The sequence below is a fragment of the Narcine bancroftii genome, chromosome 12 (assembly GCF_036971445.1).
Source record: "Narcine bancroftii isolate sNarBan1 chromosome 12, sNarBan1.hap1, whole genome shotgun sequence".
In the NCBI taxonomy this organism is placed as follows: Eukaryota; Metazoa; Chordata; class Chondrichthyes; order Torpediniformes; family Narcinidae; genus Narcine; species Narcine bancroftii.
In genome coordinates, this window is record NC_091480.1 from 102,089,325 (window position 1) to 102,117,258 (window position 27,934).

The following is a 27,934-nucleotide window of genomic DNA, read 5'->3' on the forward strand; positions in this document are numbered from 1 at the left end:
TCCCCGCCTCTGATTCCCCGCCTCTGATTCCCCGCCTCTGAATCCCCGCCTCTGATTCCCCGCCTCAGATTCCCCGGCTCTGATTCCCTGCATGAGATTCCCTGCCTCAGATACCCCGCCTCAGATTCCCCGCCTCAGATTCCCCGCCTCAGATACCCCGCCTCAGAATCCCCGCCTCAGATTCCCCGCCTCAGATTCCCCGTCTCAGATTCCCCGCCTCAGATTCCCCGCCTCAGATTCCACGCCTTAGATTCCCCGCCTCAGATTCCCCGCCTCAGATTCCCCGCCTCAGATTCCCCACCTCAGATTCCCTGCCTCAGATTCCCTGCCTCAGATTCCCTGCCTCAGATTCCCTGCCTCTGATTGCCTGCCTCTGATTCCCTGCCTCTGATTCACTGCCTCTGATTCCCTGCCTCTGATTCCCTGCCTCTGATTCCCTGCCTCTTATTCCCCGCCTCTGATTCCCTGCCTCTGATTCCCCGCCTCTGATTCCCTGCCTCAGATTCCCTGCCTCAGATTCCCTGCCTCAGATTCCCTGCCTCTGATTCCCCGCCTTTGATTCCCCGCCTCTTATTCCCCGCCTCTGATTCCCCGCCTCTCTTTCCGTGTCTCTGATTCCCCGCCTCAGATTCCCTGCCTCAGATACCCTGCCTCTCTTTGCCTGCCTCTATTTCCGTGCCTCTTTCTCTGCATCTAGTTTCCCACATCTGATTTGCCCCCTCTGATTACCCGCCTCTGATTCCATGCCTCTGATTCCCCGCCTCTGATTCCCCGCCTCTTATTCCCCGCCTCTTATTCCCTTCCTCAGATTCCCTGCCTCAGATTCCTTTCCTCAGATTCCCTGCCTCTGTTTCCCCGCCTCTGATTCCCCACGTCTGATTCCCCACCTCAGATTCCCCGGCTCTGATTCCCTGCCTGAGATTCCATGCCTCAGATTCCCCGCCTCAGATTCCCTGCCTCAGATTCCCTGCCTCAGATTCCCTGTCTCCTATTCCCCGCATCTGATTCCCCGCCTCTGATTCCCCGCCTCTGATTCCTCGCATCTGATTCCCTGCCTCTGATTCCTCGCCTCTGATTCCACTCCTCTGATTCCCCGCCTCTGATTCCCCGCCTCAGATTCCCTGCTTCTGATTACCCGCCTCCCTTTCCGCGCAACTTTCCCGGCCTCCGTTTCCCCACATCTCTTTCCCCGCCTCAGATTCCACGCCTCTGATTCCCCGCCTCTGATTCCCCACCTTTCATTCCCCGCCTCTCTTTCCCTGCCTCTATTTCCGCGCCTCTTCCTCTGCCTCTCTTTCCCCACATCTCTTTTCCTCCCTCTGATTCCCCACCTCTGATTCCCCTCCTCTGATTCCCTGCCTCTGATTTCCTGCCTCTGATTCCCCGCCTCTGATTCCCCGCCTCTGATTCCCCTCCTCTGATTCCCTGCCTCTGATTCCCTGCCTCTGATTCCCTGCCTCTGATTCCCCGCCTCTGATTCCCTGCCTCTGATTCCCTGCCTCTGATTCCCTGCCTCTGATTCCGAGCCTCTGATTCACCGCCTCTGTTTCTCTGCCTCTTATTTCCCGGCTCAGATTCGCCGGCTCTGATTCCGCGCCTCTGATTCCACGCTTCTCTTTCCGTGTCTCTGATAGCCCGCCTCTGATTCCCCGCCTCTGATTCCCCGCCTCAGATTCCCCGCCTCAGATTCCCCGGCTCTGATTCCCTGCATCAGATTCCCTGCCTCAGATTCCCTGCCTCTGATTCCCTGCATCAGATTCCCTGCCTCTGATTCCCCGCCTCTGATTCCCAGCTTCTGATTCCCCGCCTCTGATTCTCCGCCTCTCAGATTCCCTGCCAATGATTCCCTGCCTCTGATTCCCTGCCTCTGATTCCCTGCCTCTGATTCCGCGCCTCTGATTCCACGCCTCTCTTTCCGTGTCTCTGATTCCGCGCCTCTGATTCCCTGCCTCTGATACCCTGCCTCTCTTTGCCTGCCTATATTTCCGTACCTCTTTCTCTCAATCTCGTTTACCACATCTCATTTCCCCCCTCTGATAACCCGCCTCTTATTCCCCGCCTCTGATTCCCCACCTCAGATTCCCCGGCTCTGATTCCCTGCCTCAGATTGCCCGCCTCTGATTCCTCGCCTAAGATTCCCCGCCTCAGATTCCCCGCCTCAGATTCCCCGCCTCAGATTCCCCGCCTCAGATTCCCCGCCTCAGATTCCCCGCCTCAGATTCCCTGCCTCAGATTCCCCGCCTCAGATTCCCCGCCTCAGATTCCCCGCCTCAGATTCCCCGCCTCAGATTCCCCGCCTCAGATTCCCTGCCTCAGATTCCCTGCATCTGATTGCCTGCCTCTGATTCCCTGCCTCTGATTCCCTGCCTCTGATTCCCTGCCTCTGATTCCCTGCCTCTGATTCCCTGCCTCTGATTCCCTGCCTCTATTTCCGCGCCTCTTTCTCTGCCTCTCTTTCCCCACATCTCTTTTCCTCCCGCTGATTCCCCGCCTCTGATTCCCCGCCTCTGATTCCCTGCCTCTGATTCCCCGCCTCTGATTCCCTGCCTCAGATTCCCTGCCTCAGATTCCCTGCCTCAGATTCCCTGCCTCTGATTCCCCGCCTCTGATTCCCCGCCTCTTATTCCCCGCCTCGGATTCTCCGCCTCTGATTCCCCGCCTCTGATTCCCTGCCTCAGATTCCCAGGCTCTGATTCCCTGCATCAGATTCCCTGCCTCAGATTCCCTGCCTCTGATTCCCCGCCTCTGATTCCCTGCCTCTGATTCCCCGCCTCTTATTCCCTGCCTCAGATTCTCTGTCTCAGATTCCCTGCCTCAGATTCCCTGCCTCTGATTCCCCGCCTTTGATTCCCCGCCTCTTTTTCCCCGCCTCTGATTCCCCGCCTCTGATTCCCCACCTCTGATTCCCTGCCTCTGTTTCCCCGCCTCTGATTCCCCGCCTCTGATTCCCCGCCTCAGATTCCCCAGCTCTGATTCCCTGCCTGAGATTCGCTGCCTCAGATACCCCACCTCAGATTCCCCGCCTCAGATTCCCCGCCTCAGATTCCCCGCCTCAGATTCCCCGCCTCAGATTCCCCGCCTCAGTTTCCCCGCCTCAGATTCCCCGCCTCAGATTCCCCGCCTCAGATTCCCCGCCTCAGATTCCCTGCCTCAGATTCCCTGCATCTGATTGCCTGCCTCTGATTCCCTGCCTCTGATTCCCTGCCTCTGATTCCCTGCCTCTGATTCCCTGCCTCCGATTCCCTGCCTCTGATTCCCTGCCTCTGATTCCGCGCCTCTGATTCCACGCCTCTCTTTCCGTATCTCTGATTCCCCACCTCTGATTCCCTGCATCTGATACCCTGCCTCTCTTTGCCTGACTCTATTTCGGTGCCTCTTTCTCTGCATCTAGTTTCCCACATCTCATTTGCCCACTCTGATAACCCGCCTCTGATTCCCTGCCTCAGATTCCCAGGCTCTGATTCCCTGCATCAGATTCCCTGCCTCAGATTCCCCGCCTCTGATTCCCCACCTCTGATTCCCTGCCTCTGTTTCCCCGCCTCTGATTCCCCGCCTCTGATTCCCCGCCTCAGATTCCCCAGCTCTGATTCCCTGCCTGAGATTCGCTGCCTCAGATACCCCACCTCAGATTCCCCGCCTCAGATTCCCCGCCTCAGATTCCCCGCCTCAGATTCCCCGCCTCAGATTCCCCGCCTCAGATTCCCCGCCTCAGATTCCCCGCCTCAGATTCCCCGCCTCAGATTCCCCGCCTCAGATTCCCTGCCTCAGATTCCCTGCATCTGATTGCCTGCCTCTGATTCCCTGCCTCTGATTCCCTGCCTCTGATTCCCTGCCTCTGATTCCCTGCCTCTGATTCCGCGCCTCTGATTCCACGCCTCTCTTTCCGTATCTCTGATTCCCCGCCTCTGATTCCCTGCATCTGATACCCTGCCTCTCTTTGCCTGCCTCTATTTCGGTGCCTCTTTCTCTGCATCTAGTTTCCCACATCTCATTTGCCCACTCTGATAACCCGCCTCTGATTCCATGCCTCTGATTCCCCGCCTCTGATTCCCCGCCTCTGATTCCCTGCCTTTGATTCCCCGCCTCTGATTCCCTGCCTCAGATTCCCTGCCTCAGATTCCCTGCCTCAGATTCCCTGCCTCCGATTCCCTGCCTCTGATTCCCCGCCTCTGATTCCCCGCCTCTTATTCCCCGCCTCTGATTCCCCGCCTCTGATTCCCCGCCTCTGATTCCCTGCCTCTGATACCCTGCATCTCTTTGCCTGCCTCTATTTCCGTGCCTCTTTCTCTGCATCTAGTTTCCCAAATCTCATTTGCCCCCTCTGATAACCCGCCTCTGATTCCATGCCTCTGATTCACTGCCTCAGATTCCCTGCCTCAGATACCCCGACTCAGATTTACCGCCTCAGATTCCCCGCCTCAGATTCCCTGTCTCAGATTTCCTGCCTCAGATTCCCTGCCTCAGATTCCCTGCCTCAGATTCCCTGCCTCCGATTCCCCGCCTCTGATTCCCCGCCTCTGATTCCCCGCCTCTGATTCCCAGCCTCTGATTCCAGGCCTCTTATTCCCCGCCTCTGATTCCCCACCTCTGATTGCCTGCCACTGATTGCCCGCCTCTGATTCCCCGCCTCTGATTCCACGCCTCTGATTCCCCGCCTCTGATTCCAGGCCTCTTATACCCCGCCTCTGATTCCCCACCTCTGATTGCCTGCCACTGATTGCCCGCCTCTGATTCCCCGCCTCTGATTCCCTGCCTCAGATTCCCTGCCTCAGATTCCCTGCCTCAGATTCCCTGCCTCTGATTGCCTGCCTCTGATTCCCTGCCTCTGATTCACTGCCTCTGATTCCCTGCCTCTTATTCCCCGCCTCTGATTCCCTGCCTCTGATTCCCCGCCTCTGATTCCCTGCCTCTGATTCCCTGCCTCTGATTCACTGCCTCTGATTCCCTGCCTCTGATTCCCTGCCTCTGATTCCCTGCCTCTTATTCCCCGCCTCTGATTCCCTGCCTCTGATTCCCCGCCTCTGATTCCCTGCCTCAGATTCCCTGCCTCAGATTCCCTGCCTCAGATTCCCTGCCTCTGATTCCCCGCCTTTGATTCCCCGCCTCTTATTCCCCGCCTCTGATTCCCCGCCTCTCTTTCCGTGTCTCTGATTCCCCGCCTCAGATTCCCTGCCTCAGATACCCTGCCTCTCTTTGCCTGCCTCTATTTCCGTGCCTCTTTCTCTGCATCTAGTTTCCCACATCTGATTTGCCCCCTCTGATTACCCGCCTCTGATTCCATGCCTCTGATTCCCCGCCTCTGATTCCCCGCCTCTTATTCCCCGCCTCTTATTCCCTTCCTCAGATTCCCTGCCTCAGATTCCTTTCCTCAGATTCCCTGCCTCTGTTTCCCCGCCTCTGATTCCCCACGTCTGATTCCCCACCTCAGATTCCCCGGCTCTGATTCCCTGCCTGAGATTCCATGCCTCAGATTCCCCGCCTCAGATTCCCTGCCTCAGATTCCCTGCCTCAGATTCCCTGTCTCCTATTCCCCGCATCTGATTCCCCGCCTCTGATTCCCCGCCTCTGATTCCTCGCATCTGATTCCCTGCCTCTGATTCCTCGCCTCTGATTCCACTCCTCTGATTCCCCGCCTCTGATTCCCCGCCTCAGATTCCCTGCTTCTGATTACCCGCCTCCCTTTCCGCGCAACTTTCCCGGCCTCCGTTTCCCCACATCTCTTTCCCCGCCTCAGATTCCACGCCTCTGATTCCCCGCCTCTGATTCCCCACCTTTCATTCCCCGCCTCTCTTTCCCTGCCTCTATTTCCGCGCCTCTTCCTCTGCCTCTCTTTCCCCACATCTCTTTTCCTCCCTCTGATTCCCCACCTCTGATTCCCCTCCTCTGATTCCCTGCCTCTGATTTCCTGCCTCTGATTCCCCGCCTCTGATTCCCCGCCTCTGATTCCCCTCCTCTGATTCCCTGCCTCTGATTCCCTGCCTCTGATTCCCTGCCTCTGATTCCCCGCCTCTGATTCCCTGCCTCTGATTCCCTGCCTCTGATTCCCTGCCTCTGATTCCGAGCCTCTGATTCACCGCCTCTGTTTCTCTGCCTCTTATTTCCCGGCTCAGATTCGCCGGCTCTGATTCCGCGCCTCTGATTCCACGCTTCTCTTTCCGTGTCTCTGATAGCCCGCCTCTGATTCCCCGCCTCTGATTCCCCGCCTCAGATTCCCCGCCTCAGATTCCCCGGCTCTGATTCCCTGCATCAGATTCCCTGCCTCAGATTCCCTGCCTCTGATTCCCTGCATCAGATTCCCTGCCTCTGATTCCCCGCCTCTGATTCCCAGCTTCTGATTCCCCGCCTCTGATTCTCCGCCTCTCAGATTCCCTGCCAATGATTCCCTGCCTCTGATTCCCTGCCTCTGATTCCCTGCCTCTGATTCCGCGCCTCTGATTCCACGCCTCTCTTTCCGTGTCTCTGATTCCGCGCCTCTGATTCCCTGCCTCTGATACCCTGCCTCTCTTTGCCTGCCTATATTTCCGTACCTCTTTCTCTCAATCTCGTTTACCACATCTCATTTCCCCCCTCTGATAACCCGCCTCTTATTCCCCGCCTCTGATTCCCCACCTCAGATTCCCCGGCTCTGATTCCCTGCCTCAGATTGCCCGCCTCTGATTCCTCGCCTAAGATTCCCCGCCTCAGATTCCCCGCCTCAGATTCCCCGCCTCAGATTCCCCGCCTCAGATTCCCCGCCTCAGATTCCCCGCCTCAGATTCCCTGCCTCAGATTCCCCGCCTCAGATTCCCCGCCTCAGATTCCCCGCCTCAGATTCCCCGCCTCAGATTCCCCGCCTCAGATTCCCTGCCTCAGATTCCCTGCATCTGATTGCCTGCCTCTGATTCCCTGCCTCTGATTCCCTGCCTCTGATTCCCTGCCTCTGATTCCCTGCCTCTGATTCCCTGCCTCTGATTCCCTGCCTCTATTTCCGCGCCTCTTTCTCTGCCTCTCTTTCCCCACATCTCTTTTCCTCCCGCTGATTCCCCGCCTCTGATTCCCCGCCTCTGATTCCCTGCCTCTGATTCCCCGCCTCTGATTCCCTGCCTCAGATTCCCTGCCTCAGATTCCCTGCCTCAGATTCCCTGCCTCTGATTCCCCGCCTCTGATTCCCCGCCTCTTATTCCCCGCCTCGGATTCTCCGCCTCTGATTCCCCGCCTCTGATTCCCTGCCTCAGATTCCCAGGCTCTGATTCCCTGCATCAGATTCCCTGCCTCAGATTCCCTGCCTCTGATTCCCCGCCTCTGATTCCCTGCCTCTGATTCCCCGCCTCTTATTCCCTGCCTCAGATTCTCTGTCTCAGATTCCCTGCCTCAGATTCCCTGCCTCTGATTCCCCGCCTTTGATTCCCCGCCTCTTTTTCCCCGCCTCTGATTCCCCGCCTCTGATTCCCCACCTCTGATTCCCTGCCTCTGTTTCCCCGCCTCTGATTCCCCGCCTCTGATTCCCCGCCTCAGATTCCCCAGCTCTGATTCCCTGCCTGAGATTCGCTGCCTCAGATACCCCACCTCAGATTCCCCGCCTCAGATTCCCCGCCTCAGATTCCCCGCCTCAGATTCCCCGCCTCAGATTCCCCGCCTCAGTTTCCCCGCCTCAGATTCCCCGCCTCAGATTCCCCGCCTCAGATTCCCCGCCTCAGATTCCCTGCCTCAGATTCCCTGCATCTGATTGCCTGCCTCTGATTCCCTGCCTCTGATTCCCTGCCTCTGATTCCCTGCCTCTGATTCCCTGCCTCTGATTCCCTGCCTCTGATTCCCTGCCTCTGATTCCGCGCCTCTGATTCCACGCCTCTCTTTCCGTATCTCTGATTCCCCACCTCTGATTCCCTGCATCTGATACCCTGCCTCTCTTTGCCTGACTCTATTTCGGTGCCTCTTTCTCTGCATCTAGTTTCCCACATCTCATTTGCCCACTCTGATAACCCGCCTCTGATTCCCTGCCTCAGATTCCCAGGCTCTGATTCCCTGCATCAGATTCCCTGCCTCAGATTCCCCGCCTCTGATTCCCCACCTCTGATTCCCTGCCTCTGTTTCCCCGCCTCTGATTCCCCGCCTCTGATTCCCCGCCTCAGATTCCCCAGCTCTGATTCCCTGCCTGAGATTCGCTGCCTCAGATACCCCACCTCAGATTCCCCGCCTCAGATTCCCCGCCTCAGATTCCCCGCCTCAGATTCCCCGCCTCAGATTCCCCGCCTCAGATTCCCCGCCTCAGATTCCCCGCCTCAGATTCCCCGCCTCAGATTCCCCGCCTCAGATTCCCTGCCTCAGATTCCCTGCATCTGATTGCCTGCCTCTGATTCCCTGCCTCTGATTCCCTGCCTCTGATTCCCTGCCTCTGATTCCCTGCCTCTGATTCCGCGCCTCTGATTCCACGCCTCTCTTTCCGTATCTCTGATTCCCCGCCTCTGATTCCCTGCATCTGATACCCTGCCTCTCTTTGCCTGCCTCTATTTCGGTGCCTCTTTCTCTGCATCTAGTTTCCCACATCTCATTTGCCCACTCTGATAACCCGCCTCTGATTCCATGCCTCTGATTCCCCGCCTCTGATTCCCCGCCTCTGATTCCCTGCCTTTGATTCCCCGCCTCTGATTCCCTGCCTCAGATTCCCTGCCTCAGATTCCCTGCCTCAGATTCCCTGCCTCCGATTCCCTGCCTCTGATTCCCCGCCTCTGATTCCCCGCCTCTTATTCCCCGCCTCTGATTCCCCGCCTCTGATTCCCCGCCTCTGATTCCCTGCCTCTGATACCCTGCATCTCTTTGCCTGCCTCTATTTCCGTGCCTCTTTCTCTGCATCTAGTTTCCCAAATCTCATTTGCCCCCTCTGATAACCCGCCTCTGATTCCATGCCTCTGATTCACTGCCTCAGATTCCCTGCCTCAGATACCCCGACTCAGATTTACCGCCTCAGATTCCCCGCCTCAGATTCCCTGTCTCAGATTTCCTGCCTCAGATTCCCTGCCTCAGATTCCCTGCCTCAGATTCCCTGCCTCCGATTCCCCGCCTCTGATTCCCCGCCTCTGATTCCCCGCCTCTGATTCCCAGCCTCTGATTCCAGGCCTCTTATTCCCCGCCTCTGATTCCCCACCTCTGATTGCCTGCCACTGATTGCCCGCCTCTGATTCCCCGCCTCTGATTCCACGCCTCTGATTCCCCGCCTCTGATTCCAGGCCTCTTATACCCCGCCTCTGATTCCCCACCTCTGATTGCCTGCCACTGATTGCCCGCCTCTGATTCCCCGCCTCTGATTCCCCGCCTCTGATTCCCCACCTCTGTCTGTATGCCTCTCTTTCGCCTCCGCTTTTTCCCCTACACTCTTTCCGCGCCTCTCTTTCCCTCCCTCAATTTGAACAACTCTGTTTGATCTGTTCTGTGTACCTCATTTTCAACACACAAGTTCCAACCACTATGTTTCACCCATCACTTTCCCCGCCTCTATTTTTCCGCCTATGTTTACCCGCCTCTGTTTACCCACCTGTTTCACCGCCTCTGTTTACCCACCTCTTTCACCGCCTCTGATTACCCGCCTCTGATTCCCCACCTCTGTCTCGACGCCTCTCTTTTGCCGCCACTCTTTCCCCTCCACTCTTTCCGTGCCTGTCTTTCCCTCCCTCAATTTCAACAACACTGTTTGATCTGTTTTGTGTACATCATTTTAAACACACAACTTCCAACCACTATGTTTTGCCCGCCTCTTTCCCCGCCTCTATTTATCCACCTATGTTTACCTGCCTCTGTTTACCCGCCTGTTTCCCCGCCTCTGATTCCCCACCTTTCATTCCCTGCCTCTCTTTCCCTGCCTCTATTTCCGCGCCTCTTTCTCTGCCTCTCTTTCCCCACATCTCTTTTCCTCCAGCTGATTCCCCGCCTCTGATTCCCCGCCTCTGATTCCCTGCCTCTGATTCCCCGCCTCTGATTCCCCGCCTCAGATTCCCTGCCTCAGATTCCCTGCCTCAGATTCCCGGCCTCTGATTCCCCGCCTCTGATTCCCCGCCTCTTATTCCCCGCCTCTGATTTCCCGCCTCTGATTCCTCGGCTCTGATTCCCTGCCTCAGATTCCCCGGCTCTGATTCCCTGCATCAGATTCCCTGCCTCAGATTCCCTGCCTCTGATTCACCGCCTCTGATTCCCTGCCTCTGATTCCCCGCCTCTGATTCCCTGCCTCAGATTCCCTGCCTCAGATTCCCTGCCTCAGATTCCCTGCCTCTGATTCCCCGCCTTTGATTCCCCGCCTCTTATTCCCCGCCTCTGATTCCCCGCCTCTGATTCCCCGCCTCTGAATCCCCGGCTCTGATTCCCTGAATCAGATTCCCTGCCTCAGATTCCCTGCCTCTGATTCCCCACCTCTGATTCCCTGCCTCTGATTCCCCGCCTCTGATTCCCTGCCTCAGATTCCCTGCCTCAGATTCCCTGCCTCAGATTCCCTGCCTCTGATTCCCCGCCTTTGATTCCCCGCCTCTTATTCCCCGCCTCTGATTCCCCGCCTCTGATTCCCCACCTCTGATTCCCTGCCTCTGTTTCCCCGCCTCTGATTCCCCGCCTCTGATTCCCCAGCTCTGATTCCCTGCCTGAGATTCCCTGCCTCAGATACCCCACCTCAGATTCCCCGCCTCAGATTCCCCGCCTCAGATTCCCCGCCTCAGATTCCCCGCCTCAGATTCCCCGCCTCAGATTCCCCGCCTCAGACTCCCCGCCTCAGATTCCCCGCCTCAGATTCCCCGCCTCAGATTCCCTGCCTCAGATTCCCCGCCTCAGATTCCCCGCCTCAGATTCCCCGCCTCAGATTCCCCGCCTCAGATTCCCCGCCTCAGATTCCCTGCCTCAGATTCCCTGCATCTGATTGCCTGCCTCTGATTCCCTGCCTCTGATTCCCTGCCTCTGATTCCCTGCCTCTGATTCCCTGCCTCTGATTCCCTGCCTCTGATTCCCTGCCTCTATTTCCGCGCCTCTTTCTCTGCCTCTCTTTCCCCACATCTCTTTTCCTCCCGCTGATTCCCCGCCTCTGATTCCCCGCCTCTGATTCCCTGCCTCTGATTCCCCGCCTCTGATTCCCTGCCTCAGATTCCCTGCCTCAGATTCCCTGCCTCAGATTCCCTGCCTCTGATTCCCCGCCTCTGATTCCCCGCCTCTTATTCCCCGCCTCGGATTCTCCGCCTCTGATTCCCCGCCTCTGATTCCCTGCCTCAGATTCCCAGGCTCTGATTCCCTGCATCAGATTCTCCGCCTTTGATTCCCTGCCTCTGATTCCCCGCCTCTGATTCCCTGCCTCAGATTCCCTGCCTCAGATTCCCTGCCTCAGATTCCCTGCCTCCGATTCCCCGCACCTGATTCCCCGCCTCTGATTCCCCGCCTCTTATTCCCCGCCTCGGATTCCCCGCCTCTGATTCCCCGCCTCTGATTCCCCACCTCTGATTCCCCGCCTCTGATTCCCCGCCTCTGATTCCTCGGCTCTGATTCCCTGCCTCAGATTCCCCGGCTCTGATTCCCTGCATCAGATTCCCTGCCTCAGATTCCCTGCCTCTGATTCACCGCCTCTGATTCCCTGCCTCTGATTCCCCGCCTCTGATTCCCTGCCTCAGATTCCCTGCCTCAGATTCCCTGCCTCAGATTCCCTGCCTCTGATTCTCCGCCTTTGATTCCCCGCCTCTTATTCCCCGCCTCTGATTCCCCGCCTCTGATTCCCCGCCTCTGAATCCCCGGCTCTGATTCCCTGCATCAGATTCCCTGCCTCAGATTCCCTGCCTCTGATTCCCCGCCTCTGATTCCCTGCCTCTGATTCCCCGCCTCTGATTCCCTGCCTCAGATTCCCTGCCTCAGATTCCCTGCCTCAGATTCCCTGCCTCTGATTCCCCGCCTTTGATTCCCCGCCTCTTATTCCCCGCCTCTGATTCCCCGCCTCTGATTCCCCACCTCTGATTCCCTGCCTCTGTTTCCCCGCCTCTGATTCCCCACCTCTGATTCCCCGCCTCAGATTCCCCAGCTCTGATTCCCTGCCTGAGATTCCCTGCCTCAGATACCCCACCTCAGATTCCCCGCCTCAGATTCCCCGCCTCAGAATCCCCGCCTCAGATTCCCCGCCTCAGATTCCCCGCCTCAGATTCCCCGCCTCAGATTCCCCGCCTCAGATTCCCCGCCTCAGATTCCCCGCCTCAGATTCTGCACCTCTGATTCCACGCCTCTCTTTCCTTGTCTCTGATTCCCCGCCTCTGATTCCCTGCCTCTGATACCCTGCCTCTCTTTGCCTGCCTCTATTTCCGTGCCTCTTTCTCTGCATCTAGTTTCCCAAATCTCATTTGCCCCTCTGATAACCCGCCTCTGATTCCATGCCTCTGATTCACTGCCTCAGATTCCCTGCCTCAGATACCCCGACTCAGATTTACCGCCTCAGATTCCCCGCCTCAGATTTCCTGTCTCAGATTTCCTGCCTCAGATTCCCTGCCTCAGATTCCCTGCCTCAGATTCCCTGCCTCCGATTCCCCGCCTCTGATTCCCCGCCTCTGATTCCCCGCCTCTGATTCCCAGCCTCTGAATCCCCGCCTCTGAATCCCCGCCTCTGATTCCCCGCCTCTGTTTCCCCGCCTCTGATTCCCCGCACCTGATTCCCCGCCTCTGATTCCACGCCTCTGATTCCCCGCCTCTGATTCCAGGCCTCTTATTCCCCGCCTCTGATTCCCCACCTCCGATTGCCTGCCACTGATTGCCCGCCTCTGATTCCCCGCCTCTGATTCCCCGCCTCTGATTCCCCACCTCTGTCTGTATGCCTCTCTTTCGCCTCCGCTTTTTCCCCTACACTCTTTCTGCGCCTCTCTTTCCCTCCCTCAATTTCAACAACTCTGTTTGATCTGTTCTGTGTACCTCATTTTCAACACACAAGTTCCAACCACTATGTTTCACCCATCACTTTCCCCGCCTCTATTTTTCCGCCTATGTTTACCCGCCTCTGTTTACCCACCTGTTTCACCGCCTCTGATTCCCCGCCTCTGATTCCCCACCTCTGTCTCGACGCCTCTCTTTCGCCTCCACTCTTTCCCCTCCACTCTTTCCGTGCCTGTCTTTCCCTCCCTCAATTTCAACAACACTGTTTGATCTGTTTTGTGTACATCATTTTAAACACACAACTTCCAACCACTATGTTTTGCCCGCCTCTTTCCCCGCCTCTATTTATCCACCTATGTTTACCTGCCTCTGTTTACCCGCCTGTTTCCCCGCCTCTGATTCCCCACCTCTGATTCCCTGCCTCTGATTCCCCGCCTCTGATTCCCTGCCTCAGATTCCCTGCCTCAGATTCCCTGCCTCAGATTCCCGGCCTCTGATTCCCCGCCTCTGATTCCCCGCCTCTTATTCCCCGCCTCTGATTCCCCGCCTCTGATTCCCCGGCTCTGATTCCCTGCCTCAGATTCCCCGGCTCTGATTCCCTGCATCAGATTCCCTGCCTCAGATTCCCTGCCTCTGATTCCCCGCCTCTGATTCCCTGCCTCTGATTCCCCGCCTCTCATTCCCTGCCTCAGATTCCCTGCCTCAGATTCCCTGCCTCAGATTCCCTGCCTCTGATTCCCCGCCTTTGATTCCCCGCCTCTTATTCCCCGCCTCTGATTCCCCGCCTCTGAATCCCCGGCTCTGATTCCCTGCATCAGATTCCCTGCCTCAGATTCCCTGCCTCTGATTCCCCGCCTCTGATTCCCTGCCTCTGATTCCCCGCCTCTGATTCCCTGCCTCAGATTCCCTGCCTCAGATTCCCTGCCTCAGATTCCCTCCCTCTGATTCCCCGCCTTTGATTCCCCGCCTCTTATTCCCCGCCTCTGATTCCCCGCCTCTGATTCCCCGCCTCTGAATCCCCGCCTCTGATTCCCCGCCTCAGATTCCCCGGCTCTGATTCCCTGCCTGAGATTCCCTGCCTCAGATACCCCGCCTCAGATTCCCCGCCTCAGATTCCCCGCCTCAGATACCCCGCCTCAGAATCCCCGCCTCAGATTCCCCGCCTCAGATTCCCCGTCTCAGATTCCCCGCCTCAGATTCCCCGCCTCAGATTCCACGCCTCAGATTCCCCGCCTCAGATTCCCCGCCTCAGATTCCCCGCCTCAGATTCCCCGCCTCAGTTTCCCCGCCTCAGATTCCCTGCCTGAGATTCCCTGCCTCAGATTCCCTGCCTCTGATTGCCTGCCTCTGATTCCCTGCCTCTGATTCCCTGCCTCTGATTCCCTGCCTCTGATTCCCTGCCTCTGATTCCCTGCCTCTTATTCCCCACCTCTGATTCCCTGCCTCTGATTCCCCGCCTCTGATTCCCTGCCTCAGATTCCCTGCCTCAGATTCCCTGCCTCAGATTCCCTGCCTCTGATTCCCCGCCTTTGATTCCCCGCCTCTTATTCCCCGCCTCTGATTCCCCACCTCTCTTTCCATGTCTCTGATTCCCCGCCTCAGATTCCCTGCCTCAGATACCCTGCCTCTCTTTGCCTGCCTCTATTTCCGTGCCTCTTTCTCTGCATCTAGTTTCCCACATCTGATTTGCCCCCTCTGATTACCCGCCTCTGATTCCATGCCTCTGATTCCCCGCCTCTGATTCCCCGCCTCTTATTCCCCGCCTCAGATTCCCTGCCTCAGATTCCTTTCCTCAGATTCCCTGCCTCTGTTTCCCCGCCTCTGATTCCCCACGTCTGATTCCCCACCTCAGATTCCCCGGCTCTGATTCCCTGCCTGAGATTCCATGCCTGAGATTCCCCGCCTCAGATTCCCTGCCTCAGATTCCCTGCCTCAGATTCCCTGTCTCCTATTCCCCGCATCTGATTCCCCGCCTCTGATTCCCCGCCTCTGATTCCTCGCATCTGATTCCCTGCCTCTGATTCCCCGCCTCTGATTCCACTCCTCTGATTCCCCGCCTCTGATTCCCCGCCTCAGATTCCCTGCCTCTGATTACCCGCCTCCCTTTCCGCGCAACTTTCCCGGCCTCCGTTTCCCCACATCTCTTTCCCCGCCTCAGATTCCACGCCTCTGATTCCCCGCCTCTGATTCCCCACCTTTCATTCCCCGCCTCTCTTTCCCTGCCTCTATTTCTGCGCCTCTTCCTCTGCCTCTCTTTCCCCACATCTCTTTTCCTCCCTCTGATTCCCCACCTCTGATTCCCCTCCTCTGATTCCCTGCCTCTGATTCCCCGCCTCTGATTCCCCGCCTCTGATTCCCCTCCTCTGATTCCCTGCCTCTGATTCCCTGCCTCTGATTCCCCGCCTCTGATTCCCTGCCTCTGATTCCCTGCCTCTGATTCCCTGCCTCTGATTCCGAGCCTCTGATTCCCCGCCTTTGATTCCCCGCCTCTTATTCCCCGCCTCTGATTCCCCGCCTCTGATTCCCCGCCTCTGAATCCCCGCCTCTGATTCCCCGCCTCAGATTCCCCGGCTCTGATTCCCTGCATGAGATTCCCTGCCTCAGATACCCCGCCTCAGATTCCCCGCCTCAGATTCCCCGCCTCAGATACCCCGCCTCAGAATCCCCGCCTCAGATTCCCCGCCTCAGATTCCCCGTCTCAGATTCCCCGCCTCAGATTCCCCGCCTCAGATTCCACGCCTTAGATTCCCCGCCTCAGATTCCCCGCCTCAGATTCCCCGCCTCAGATTCCCCGCCTCAGATTCCCTGCCTCAGATTCCCTGCCTCAGATTCCCTGCCTCAGATTCCCTGCCTCTGATTGCCTGCCTCTGATTCCCTGCCTCTGATTCACTGCCTCTGATTCCCTGCCTCTGATTCCCTGCCTCAGATTCCCTGCCTCAGATTCCCTGCCTCTGATTCCCCGCCTTTGATTCCCCGCCTCTTATTCCCCGCCTCTGATTCCCCGCCTCTCTTTCCGTGTCTCTGATTCCCCGCCTCAGATTCCCTGCCTCAGATACCCTGCCTCTCTTTGCCTGCCTCTATTTCCGTGCCTCTTTCTCTGCATCTAGTTTCCCACATCTGATTTGCCCCCTCTGATTACCCGCCTCTGATTCCATGCCTCTGATTCCCCGCCTCTGATTCCCCGCCTCTTATTCCCCGCCTCTTATTCCCTTCCTCAGATTCCCTGCCTCAGATTCCTTTCCTCAGATTCCCTGCCTCTGTTTCCCCGCCTCTGATTCCCCACGTCTGATTCCCCACCTCAGATTCCCCGGCTCTGATTCCCTGCCTGAGATTCCATGCCTCAGATTCCCCGCCTCAGATTCCCTGCCTCAGATTCCCTGCCTCAGATTCCCTGTCTCCTATTCCCCGCATCTGATTCCCCGCCTCTGATTCCCCGCCTCTGATTCCTCGCATCTGATTCCCTGCCTCTGATTCCCCGCCTCTGATTCCACTCCTCTGATTCCCCGCCTCTGATTCCCCGCCTCAGATTCCCTGCTTCTGATTACCCGCCTCCCTTTCCGCGCAACTTTCCCGGCCTCCGTTTCCCCACATCTCTTTCCCCGCCTCAGATTCCACGCCTCTGATTCCCCGCCTCTGATTCCCCACCTTTCATTCCCCGCCTCTCTTTCCCTGCCTCTATTTCCGCGCCTCTTCCTCTGCCTCTCTTTCCCCACATCTCTTTTCCTCCCTCTGATTCCCCACCTCTGATTCCCCTCCTCTGATTCCCTGCCTCTGATTTCCTGCCTCTGATTCCCCGCCTCTGATTCCCCGCCTCTGATTCCCCTCCTCTGATTCCCTGCCTCTGATTCCCTGCCTCTGATTCCCTGCCTCTGATTCCCCGCCTCTGATTCCCTGCCTCTGATTCCCTGCCTCTGATTCCCTGCCTCTGATTCCGAGCCTCTGATTCACCGCCTCTGTTTCTCTGCCTCTTATTTCCCGGCTCAGATTCGCCGGCTCTGATTCCGCGCCTCTGATTCCACGCTTCTCTTTCCGTGTCTCTGATAGCCCGCCTCTGATTCCCCGCCTCTGATTCCCCGCCTCAGATTCCCCGCCTCAGATTCCCCGGCTCTGATTCCCTGCATCAGATTCCCTGCCTCAGATTCCCTGCCTCTGATTCCCTGCATCAGATTCCCTGCCTCTGATTCCCCGCCTCTGATTCCCAGCTTCTGATTCCCCGCCTCTGATTCTCCGCCTCTCAGATTCCCTGCCAATAATTCCCTGCCTCTGATTCCCTGCCTCTGATTCCCTGCCTCTGATTCCGCGCCTCTGATTCCACGCCTCTCTTTCCGTGTCTCTGATTCCGCGCCTCTGATTCCCTGCATGTGATACCCTGCCTCTCTTTGCCTGCCTATATTTCCGTGCCTCTTTCTCTCAATCTCGTTTACCACATCTCATTTCCCCCCTCTGATAACCCGCCTCTGATTCTCCGCCTCTGATTCCCCACCTCAGATTCCCCGGCTCTGATTCCCTGCCTCAGATTGCCCGCCTCTGATTCCTCGCCTCTGATTCCCCGCCTCTGATTCCCCACCTCTGATTCAGCACCTCTGATTCCCCGCCTCTGATTCCCCGCCTCTGATTCCCCGCCTCAGATTCCCCGGCTCTGATTCCCTGCCTCAGATTCCCTGCGACAGATTCCCTGCCTCAGATTCCCTGCCTCTGATTCCCCGCCTCTTATTCCCTGCCTCAGATTCCCCGGCTCTGATTCCCTGCCTCAGATTCCCTGCCTAAAATTCCCTGCCTCTGATTCCCCGCATCTGATTCCCCGCCTCTGATTCCCCACCTCTGATTCCTCGCATCTGATTCCCTGCCTCTGATTCCCCGCCTCTGATTCCACTCCTCTGATTCCCCGCCTCTGATTCCCCGTCTCAGATTCCCTGCCTCTGATTACCCGCCTCCCTTTCCGCGGAACTTTCCCGGCCTCCGTTTCCCCACATCTCTTTCCCCGCCTCAGATTCCACGCCTCTGATTCCCCGCCTCTGATTCCCCACCTTTCATTCACCGCCTCTCTTTCCCTGCCTCTATTTCCCGCATCTTTCTCTGCCTCTCTTTCCCCACATCTCTTTTCCTCCCTCTGATTCCCTGCCTCTGATTCCCTACCTCTGATTCCCCGCCTCTGATTCCCCGCCTCTGATTCCCCTCCTCTGATTCCCTGCCTCTGATTCCCTGCCACTGATTCCCTGCCTCTGATTCCCCGCCTCTGATTCCCCGCCTCTGATTCCCTGCCTCTGATTCCCTGCCTCTGATTCCGCGCCTCTGATTCCACGCCTCTCTTTCCGTGTCTCTGATTCCCCGCCTCTGATTCCCTGCCTCTGATACCCTGCCTCTCATTCCCTGCCTCTATTTCCGTGCATCTTTCTCTGCATCTCGTTTCCCACATCTCATTTCCCCCCTCTGATAACCCGCCTCAGATTCCCCGCCTCAGATTCCCCGCCTCAGTTTCCCTGCCTCAGATTCCCTGCCTCAGATTCCCTTCATCTTATTCCCTTCATCTCATTCCCTGCCTCTGATTCCCCGCCTCTGATTCCCCGCCTCTGATTCCCTGCCTCTGATTCCCCGCCTTTGATTCCCCGCCTCTTATTCCCCGCCTCTGATTCCCCGCCTCTGATTCCCCGCCTCTGAATCCCCGCCTCTGATTCCCCGCCTCAGATTCCCCGGCTCTGATTCCCTGCCTGAGATTCCCTGCCTCAGATACTCCGCCTCAGATTCCCCGCTTCAGATTCCCCGCCTCAGATACCCCGCCTCAGAATCCCCGCCTCAGATTCCCCGCCTCAGATTCCCCATCTCAGATTCCCCGCCTCAGATTCCCCGCCTCAGATTCCCCGCCTCAGATTCCCCGCCTCAGATTCCCCGCCTCAGATTCCCCGCCTCAGATTCCCCGCCTCAGATTCCCCGCCTCAGATTCCCCGCCTCAGATTCCCTGCCTCAGATTCCCTGCCTCAGATTCCCTGCCTCTGATTGCCTGCCTCTGATTCCCTGCCTCTGATTCCCTGCCTCTGATTCCCTGCCTCTGATTCCCTGCCTCTGATTCCCTGCCTCTTATTCCCCGCCTCTGATTCCCCGCCTCTGATTCCCCGGCTCTGATCCCCTGCCTCAGATTCCCCGGCTCTGATTCCCTGCATCAGATTCCCTGCCTCAGATTCCCTGCCTCTGATTCCCCGCCTCTGATTCCCTGCCTCTGATTCCCCGCCTCTGATTCCCTGCCTCAGATTCCCTGCCTCAGATTCCCTGCCTCAGATTCCCTGCCTCTGATTCCCCGCCTTTGATTCCCCGCCTCTTATTCCCCGCCTCTGATTCCCCGCCTCTCATTCCGTGTCTCTGATTCCCCGCCTCAGATTCCCTGCCTCAGATACCCTGCCTCTCTTTGCCTGCCTCTATTTCCGTGCCTCTTTCTCTGCATCTAGTTTCCCACATCTGATTTGCCCCCTCTGATTACCCGCCTCTGATTCCATGCCTCTGATTCCCCGCCTCTGATTCCCCGCCTCTTATTCCCCGCCTCTTATTCCCTGCCTCAGATTCCCTGCCTCAGATTCCTTTCCGCAGATTCCCTGCCTCTGTTTCCCCGCCTCTGATTCCCCACGTCTGATTCCCCACCTCAGATTCCCCTGCTCTGATTCCCTGCCTGAGATTCCATGCCTCAGATTCCCCGCCTCAGATTCCCCGCCTCAGATTCCCTGCTTCTGATTACCCGCCTCCCTTTCCGCGCAACTTTCCCGGCCTCCGTTTCCCCACATCTCTTTCCCCGCCTCAGATTCCACGCCTCTGATTCCCCGCCTCTGATTCCCCACCTTTCATTCCCCGCCTCTCTTTCCCTGCCTCTATTTCCGCGCCTCTTCCTCTGCCTCTCTTTCCCCACATCTCTTTTCCTCCCTCTGATTCCCCACCTCTGATTCCCCTCCTCTGATTCCCTGCCTCTGATTTCCTGCCTCTGATTCCCCGCCTCTGATTCCCCGCCTCTGATTCCCCTCCTCTGATTCCCTGCCTCTGATTCCCTGCCTCTGATTCCCTGCCTCTGATTCCCCGCCTCTGATTCCCTGCCTCTGATTCCCTGCCTCTGATTCCCTGCCTCTGATTCCGAGCCTCTGATTCACCGCCTCTGTTTCTCTGCCTCTTATTTCCCGGCTCAGATTCGCCGGCTCTGATTCCGCGCCTCTGATTCCACGCTTCTCTTTCCGTGTCTCTGATAGCCCGCCTCTGATTCCCCGCCTCTGATTCCCCGCCTCAGATTCCCCGGCTCTGATTCCCTGCATCAGATTCCCATCCTCAGATTCCCTGCCTCTGATTCCCTGCATCAGATTCCCTGCCTCTGATTCCCCGCCTCTGATTCCCCGCCTCAGATTCCCCGGCTCTGATTCCCTGCATCAGATTCCCTGCCAATGATTCCCTGCCTCTGATTCCCTGCCGCTGATTCCCTGCCTCTGATTCCGCGCCTCTGATTCCACGCCTCTCTTTCCGTGTCTCTGATTCCGCGCCTCTGATTCCCTGCCTCTGATACCCTGCCTCTCTTTGCCTGCCTATATTTCCGTGCCTCTTTCTCTCAATCTCGTTTACCACATCTCATTTCCCCCCTCTGATAACCCGCCTCTGATTCCCCGCCTCTGATTCCCCACCTCAGATTCCCCGGCTCTGATTCCCCACCTCTGATTCACCACCTCTGATTCACCACCTCTGATTCCCCGCCTCTGATTCCCCGCCTCTGATTCCCCGCCTCAGATTCCCCGGCTCTGATTCCCTGCCTCGGATTCCCTGGGACAGATTCCCTGCCTCAGATTCCCTGCCTCTGATTCCCCGCCTCTTATTCCCTGCCTCAGATTCCCCGGCTCTGATTCCCTGCCTCAGATTCCCTGCCTAAAATTCCCTGCCTCTGATTCCCCGCATCTGATTCCCCGCCTCTGATTCCCCGCCTCTGATTCCTCGCATCTGATTCCCTGCCTCTGATTTCCCGCCTCTGATTCCACTCCTCTGATTCCCCGCCTCTGATTCCCCGCCTCAGATTCCCTGCCTCTGATTACCCGCCTCCCTTTCCGCGCAACTTTCCCGGCCTCCGTTTCCCCACATCTCTTTCCCCGCCTCAAATTCCACGCCTCTGATTCCCCGCCTCTGATTCCCCACCTTTCATTCACCGCCTCTCTTTCCCTGCCTCTATTTCCCGCCTCTTTCTCTGCCTCTCTTTCCCCACATCTCTTTTCCTCCCTCTGATTCCCCGCCTCTGATTCCCCTCCTCTGATTCCCTGCCTCTGATTCCCTGCCTCTGATTCCCTGCCTCTGATTCCCCGCCTCTGATTCCCCTCTCTGATTCCCTGCCTCTGATTCCACGCCTCTCTTTCCGTGTCTCTGATTCCCCGCCTCTCATTCCCTGCCTCTATTTCCGTGCATCTTTCTCTGCATCTCGTTTCCCACATTTCATTTCCCCCCTCTGATAACCCGCCTCAGATTCCCCGCCTCAGATTCCCCGCCTCAGATTCCCTGCCTCAGATTCCCTGCCTCAGATTCCCTTCATCTTATTCCCTTCATCTGATTCCCTGCCTCTGATTCCCCGCCTCTGATTCCCCGCCTCTGATTCCCTGCCTCTGATTCCCCGCCTCTGATTCCCCACCTCAGATTCCCTGCCTTGGTTTCCCTGCCTCAGATTCCCTGCCTCTGATTCCCCGCCTCTGATTCGCCGCCTCTGATTCCCCTCCTCTGATTCCCCGCCTCTGATTCCCTGCCTCTGATGACCCGCCTCTGATTCCCCGCCTCAGATTCCCCGGCTCTGATTCCCTGCCTCTGTTTCCCCGCCTCTGATTCCCCACGTCTGATTCCCCACCTCAGATTCCCCGGCTCTGATTCCCTGCCTGAGATTCCATGCCTCAGATTCCCCGCCTCAGATTCCCTGCCTCAGATTCCCTGCCTCAGATTCCCTGTCTCCTATTCCCCGCATCTGATTCCCCGCCTCTGATTCCCCGCCTCTGATTCCTCGCATCTGATTCCCTGCCTCTGATTCCCCGCCTCTGATTCCACTCCTCTGATTCCCCGCCTCTGATTCCCCGCCTCAGATTCCCTGCCTCTGATTACCCGCCTCCCTTTCCGCGCAACTTTCCCGGCCTCCGTTTCCCCACATCTCTTTCCCCGCCTCAGATTCCACGCCTCTGATTCCCCGCCTCTGATTCCCCACCTTTCATTCCCCGCCTCTCTTTCCCTGCCTCTATTTCTGCGCCTCTTCCTCTGCCTCTCTTTCCCCACATCTCTTTTCCTCCCTCTGATTCCCCACCTCTGATTCCCCTCCTCTGATTCCCTGCCTCTGATTTCCTGCCTCTGATTCCCCGCCTCTGATTCCCCGCCTCTGATTCCCCTCCTCCGATTCCCTGCCTCTGATTCCCTGCCTCTGATTCCCTGCCTCTGATTCCCCGCCTCTGATTCCCTGCCTCTGATTCCCTGCCTCTGATTCCCTGCCTCTGATTCCGAGCCTCTGATTCCCCGCCTCTGATTCCCCGCCTCTGAATCCCCGCCTCTGATTCCCCGCCTCAGATTCCCCGGCTCTGATTCCCTGCATGAGATTCCCTGCCTCAGATACCCCGCCTCAGATTCCCCGCCTCAGATTCCCCGCCTCAGATACCCCGCCTCAGAATCCCCGCCTCAGATTCCCCGCCTCAGATTCCCCGTCTCAGATTCCCCGCCTCAGATTCCCCGCCTCAGATTCCACGCCTTAGATTCCCCGCCTCAGATTCCCCGCCTCAGATTCCCCGCCTCAGATTCCCCGCCTCAGATTCCCTGCCTCAGATTCCCTGCCTCAGATTCCCTGCCTCAGATTCCCTGCCTCTGATTGCCTGCCTCTGATTCCCTGCCTCTGATTCACTGCCTCTGATTCCCTGCCTCTGATTCCCTGCCTCTGATTCCCTGCCTCTTATTCCCCGCCTCTGATTCCCTGCCTCTGATTCCCCGCCTCTGATTCCCTGCCTCAGATTCCCTGCCTCAGATTCCCTGCCTCAGATTCCCTGCCTCTGATTCCCCGCCTTTGATTCCCCGCCTCTTATTCCCCGCCTCTGATTCCCCGCCTCTCTTTCCGTGTCTCTGATTCCCCGCCTCAGATTCCCTGCCTCAGATACCCTGCCTCTCTTTGCCTGCCTCTATTTCCGTGCCTCTTTCTCTGCATCTAGTTTCCCACATCTGATTTGCCCCCTCTGATTACCCGCCTCTGATTCCATGCCTCTGATTCCCCGCCTCTGATTCCCCGCCTCTTATTCCCCGCCTCTTATTCCCTTCCTCAGATTCCCTGCCTCAGATTCCTTTCCTCAGATTCCCTGCCTCTGTTTCCCCGCCTCTGATTCCCCACGTCTGATTCCCCACCTCAGATTCCCCGGCTCTGATTCCCTGCCTGAGATTCCATGCCTCAGATTCCCCGCCTCAGATTCCCTGCCTCAGATTCCCTGCCTCAGATTCCCTGTCTCCTATTCCCCGCATCTGATTCCCCGCCTCTGATTCCCCGCCTCTGATTCCTCGCATCTGATTCCCTGCCTCTGATTCCCCGCCTCTGATTCCACTCCTCTGATTCCCCGCCTCTGATTCCCCGCCTCAGATTCCCTGCTTCTGATTACCCGCCTCCCTTTCCGCGCAACTTTCCCGGCCTCCGTTTCCCCACATCTCTTTCCCCGCCTCAGATTCCACGCCTCTGATTCCCCGCCTCTGATTCCCCACCTTTCATTCCCTGCCTCTCTTTCCCTGCCTCTATTTCCGCGCCTCTTCCTCTGCCTCTCTTTCCCCACATCTCTTTTCCTCCCTCTGATTCCCCACCTCTGATTCCCCTCCTCTGATTCCCTGCCTCTGATTTCCTGCCTCTGATTCCCCGCCTCTGATTCCCCGCCTCTGATTCCCCTCCTCTGATTCCCTGCCTCTGATTCCCTGCCTCTGATTCCCTGCCTCTGATTCCCCGCCTCTGATTCCCTGCCTCTGATTCCCTGCCTCTGATTCCCTGCCTCTGATTCCGAGCCTCTGATTCACCGCCTCTGTTTCTCTGCCTCTTATTTCCCGGCTCAGATTCGCCGGCTCTGATTCCGCGCCTCTGATTCCACGCTTCTCTTTCCGTGTCTCTGATAGCCCGCCTCTGATTCCCCGCCTCTGATTCCCCGCCTCAGATTCCCCGCCTCAGATTCCCCGGCTCTGATTCCCTGCATCAGATTCCCTGCCTCAGATTCCCTGCCTCTGATTCCCTGCATCAGATTCCCTGCCTCTGATTCCCCGCCTCTGATTCCCAGCTTCTGATTCCCCGCCTCTGATTCTCCGCCTCTCAGATTCCCTGCCAATGATTCCCTGCCTCTGATTCCCTGCCTCTGATTCCCTGCCTCTGATTCCGCGCCTCTGATTCCACGCCTCTCTTTCCGTGTCTCTGATTCCGCGCCTCTGATTCCCTGCCTCTGATACCCTGCCTCTCTTTGCCTGCCTATATTTCCGTGCCTCTTTCTCTCAATCTCGTTTACCACATCTCATTTCCCCCCTCTGATAACCCGCCTCTTATTCCCCGCCTCTGATTCCCCACCTCAGATTCCCCGGCTCTGATTCCCTGCCTCAGATTGCCCGCCTCTGATTCCTCGCCTCTGATTCCCCGCCTCTGATTCCCCACCTCTGATTCACCACCTCTGATTCCCCGCCTCTGATTCCCCGCCTCTGATTCCCCGCCTCAGATTCCCCGGCTCTGATTCCCTGCCTCAGATTCCCTGCGACAGATTCCCTGCCTCAGATTCCCTGCCTCTGATTCCCCGCCTCTTATTCCCTGCCTCAGATTCCCCGGCTCTGATTCCCTGCCTCAGATTCCCTGCCTAAAATTCCCTGCCTCTGATTCCCCGCATCTGATTCCCCGCCTCTGATTCCCCGCCTCTGATTCCTCGCATCTGATTCCCTGCCTCTGATTCCCCGCCTCTGATTCCACTCCTCTGATTCCCCGCCTCTGATTCCCCGCCTCAGATTCCCTGCCTCTGATTACCCGCCTCCCTTTCCGCGGAACTTTCCCGGCCTCCGTTTCCCCACATCTCTTTCCCCGCCTCAGATTCCACGCCTCTGATTCCCCGCCTCTGATTCCCCACCTTTCATTCACCGCCTCTCTTTCCCTGCCTCTATTTCCCGCCTCTTTCTCTGCCTCTCTTTCCCCACATCTCTTTTCCTCCCTCTGATTCCCTGCCTCTGATTCCCTGCCTCTGATTCCCCGCCTCTGATTCCCCGCCTCTGATTCCCCTCCTCTGATTCCCTGCCTCTGATTCCCTGCCACTGATTCCCTGCCTCTGATTCCCCGCCTCTGATTCCCCGCCTCTGATTCCCCGCCTCTGATTCCCTGCCTCTGATTCCGCGCCTCTGATTCCACGCCTCTCTTTCCGTGTCTCTGATTCCCCGCCTCTGATTCCCTGCCTCTGATACCCTGCCTCTCATTCCCTGCCTCTATTTCCGTGCATCTTTCTCTGCATCTCGTTTCCCACATCTCATTTCCCCCCTCTGATAACCCGCCTCAGATTCCCCGCCTCAGATTCCCCGCCTCAGATTCCCTGCCTCAGATTCCCTGCCTCAGATTCCCTTCATCTTATTCCCTTCATCTCATTCCCTGCCTCTGATTCCCCGCCTCTGATTCCCCGCCTCTGATTCCCCGCCTCTGATTCCCCGCCTTTGATTCCCCGCCTCTTATTCTCCGCCTCTGATTCCCCGCCTCTGATTCCCCGCCTCTGAATCCCCGCCTCTGATTCCCCGCCTCAGATTCCCCGCCTCTGATTCCCCGCCTCTGATTCCCCGCCTCAGAATCCCCTCCTCAGATTCCCCGCCTCAGATTCCCCATCTCAGATTCCCCGCCTCAGATTCCCCGCCTCAGATTCCCCGCCTCAGATTCCCCGCCTCAGATTCCCCGCCTCAGATTCCCCGCCTCAGATTCCCCGCCTCAGATTCCCCGCCTCAGATTCCCCGCCTCAGATTCCCTGCCTCAGATTCCCTGCCTCAGATTCCCTGCCTCTGATTGCCTGCCTCTGATTCCCTGCCTCTGATTCCCTGCCTCTGATTCCCTGCCTCTGATTCCCTGCCTCTGATTCCCTGCCTCTTATTCCCCGCCTCTGATTCTTCGCCTCTGATTCCCCGGCTCTGATCCCCTGCCTCAGATTCCCCGGCTCTGATTCCCTGCATCAGATTCCCTGCCTCAGATTCCCTGCCTCTGATTCCCCGCCTCTGATTCCCTGCCTCTGATTCCCCGCCTCTGATTCCCTGCCTCAGATTCCCTGCCTCAGATTCCCTGCCTCAGATTCCCTGCCTCTGATTCCCCGCCTTTGAATCCCCGCCTCTTATTCCCCGCCTCTGATTCCCCGCCTCTCTTTCCGTGTCTCTGATTCCCCGCCTCAGATTCCCTGCCTCAGATACCCTGCCTCTCTTTGCCTGCCTCTATTTCCGTGCCTCTTTCTCTGCATCTAGTTTCCCACATCTGATTTGCCCCCTCTGATTACCCGCCTCTGATTCCATGCCTCTGATTCCCCGCCTCTGATTCCCCGCCTCTTATTCCCCGCCTCTTATTCCCTGCCTCAGATTCCCTGCCTCAGATTCCTTTCCGCAGATTCCCTGCCTCTGTTTCCCCGCCTCTGATTCCCCACGTCTGATTCCCCACCTCAGATTCCCCTGCTCTGATTCCCTGCCTGAGATTCCATGCCTCAGATTCCCCGCCTCAGATTCCCCGCCTCAGATTCCCTGCTTCTGATTACCCGCCTCCCTTTCCGCGCAACTTTCCCGGCCTCCGTTTCCCCACATCTCTTTCCCCGCCTCAGATTCCACGCCTCTGATTCCCCGCCTCTGATTCCCCACCTTTCATTCCCCGCCTCTCTTTCCCTGCCTCTATTTCCGCGCCTCTTCCTCTGCCTCTCTTTCCCCACATCTCTTTTCCTCCCTCTGATTCCCCACCTCTGATTCCCCTCCTCTGATTCCCTGCCTCTGATTTCCTGCCTCTGATTCCCCGCCTCTGATTCCCCGCCTCTGATTCCCCTCCTCTGATTCCCTGCCTCTGATTCCCTGCCTCTGATTCCCTGCCTCTGATTCCCTGCCTCTGATTCCCTGCCTCTGATTCCGAGCCTCTGATTCACCGCCTCTGTTTCTCTGCCTCTTATTTCCCGGCTCAGATTCGCCGGCTCTGATTCCGCGCCTCTGATTCCACGCTTCTCTTTCCGTGTCTCTGATAGCCCGCCTCTGATTCCCCGCCTCTGATTCCCCGCCTCAGATTCCCCGGCTCTGATTCCCTGCATCAGATTCCCTGCCTCAGATTCCCTGCCTCTGATTCCCTGCATCAGATTCCCTGCCTCTGATTCCCCGCCTCTGATTCCCAGCTTCTGATTCCCCGCCTCTGATTCCCCGCCTCTCAGATACCCTGCCAATGATTCCCTGCCTCTGATTCCCTGCCGCTGATTCCCTGCCTCTGATTCCGCGCCTCTGATTCCACGCCTCTCTTTCCGTGTCTCTGATTCCGCGCCTCTGATTCCCTGCCTCTGATACCCTGCCTCTCTTTGCCTGCCTATATTTCCGTGCCTCTTTCTCTCAATCTCGTTTACCACATCTCATTTCCCCCCTCTGATAACCCGCCTCTGATTCCCCGCCTCTGATTCCCCACCTCAGATTCCCCGGCTCTGATTCCCCACCTCTGATTCACCACCTCTGATTCACCACCTCTGATTCCCCGCCTCTGATTCCCCGCCTCTGATTCCCCACCTCAGATTCCCCGGCTCTGATTCCCTGCCTCAGATTCCCTGGGACAGATTCCCTGCCTCAGATTCCCTGCCTCTGATTCCCCGCCTCTTATTCCCTGCCTCAGATTCCCCGGCTCTGATTCCCTGCCTCAGATTCCCTGCCTAAAATTCCCTGCCTCTGATTCCCCGCATCTGATTCCCCGCCTCTGATTCCCCGCCTCTGATTCCTCGCATCTGATTCCCTGCCTCTGATTCCCCGCCTCTGATTCCACTCCTCTGATTCCCCGCCTCTGATTCCCCGCCTCAGATTCCCTGCCTCTGATTACCCGCCTCCCTTTCCGCGCAACTTTCCCGGCCTCCGTTTCCCCACATCTCTTTCC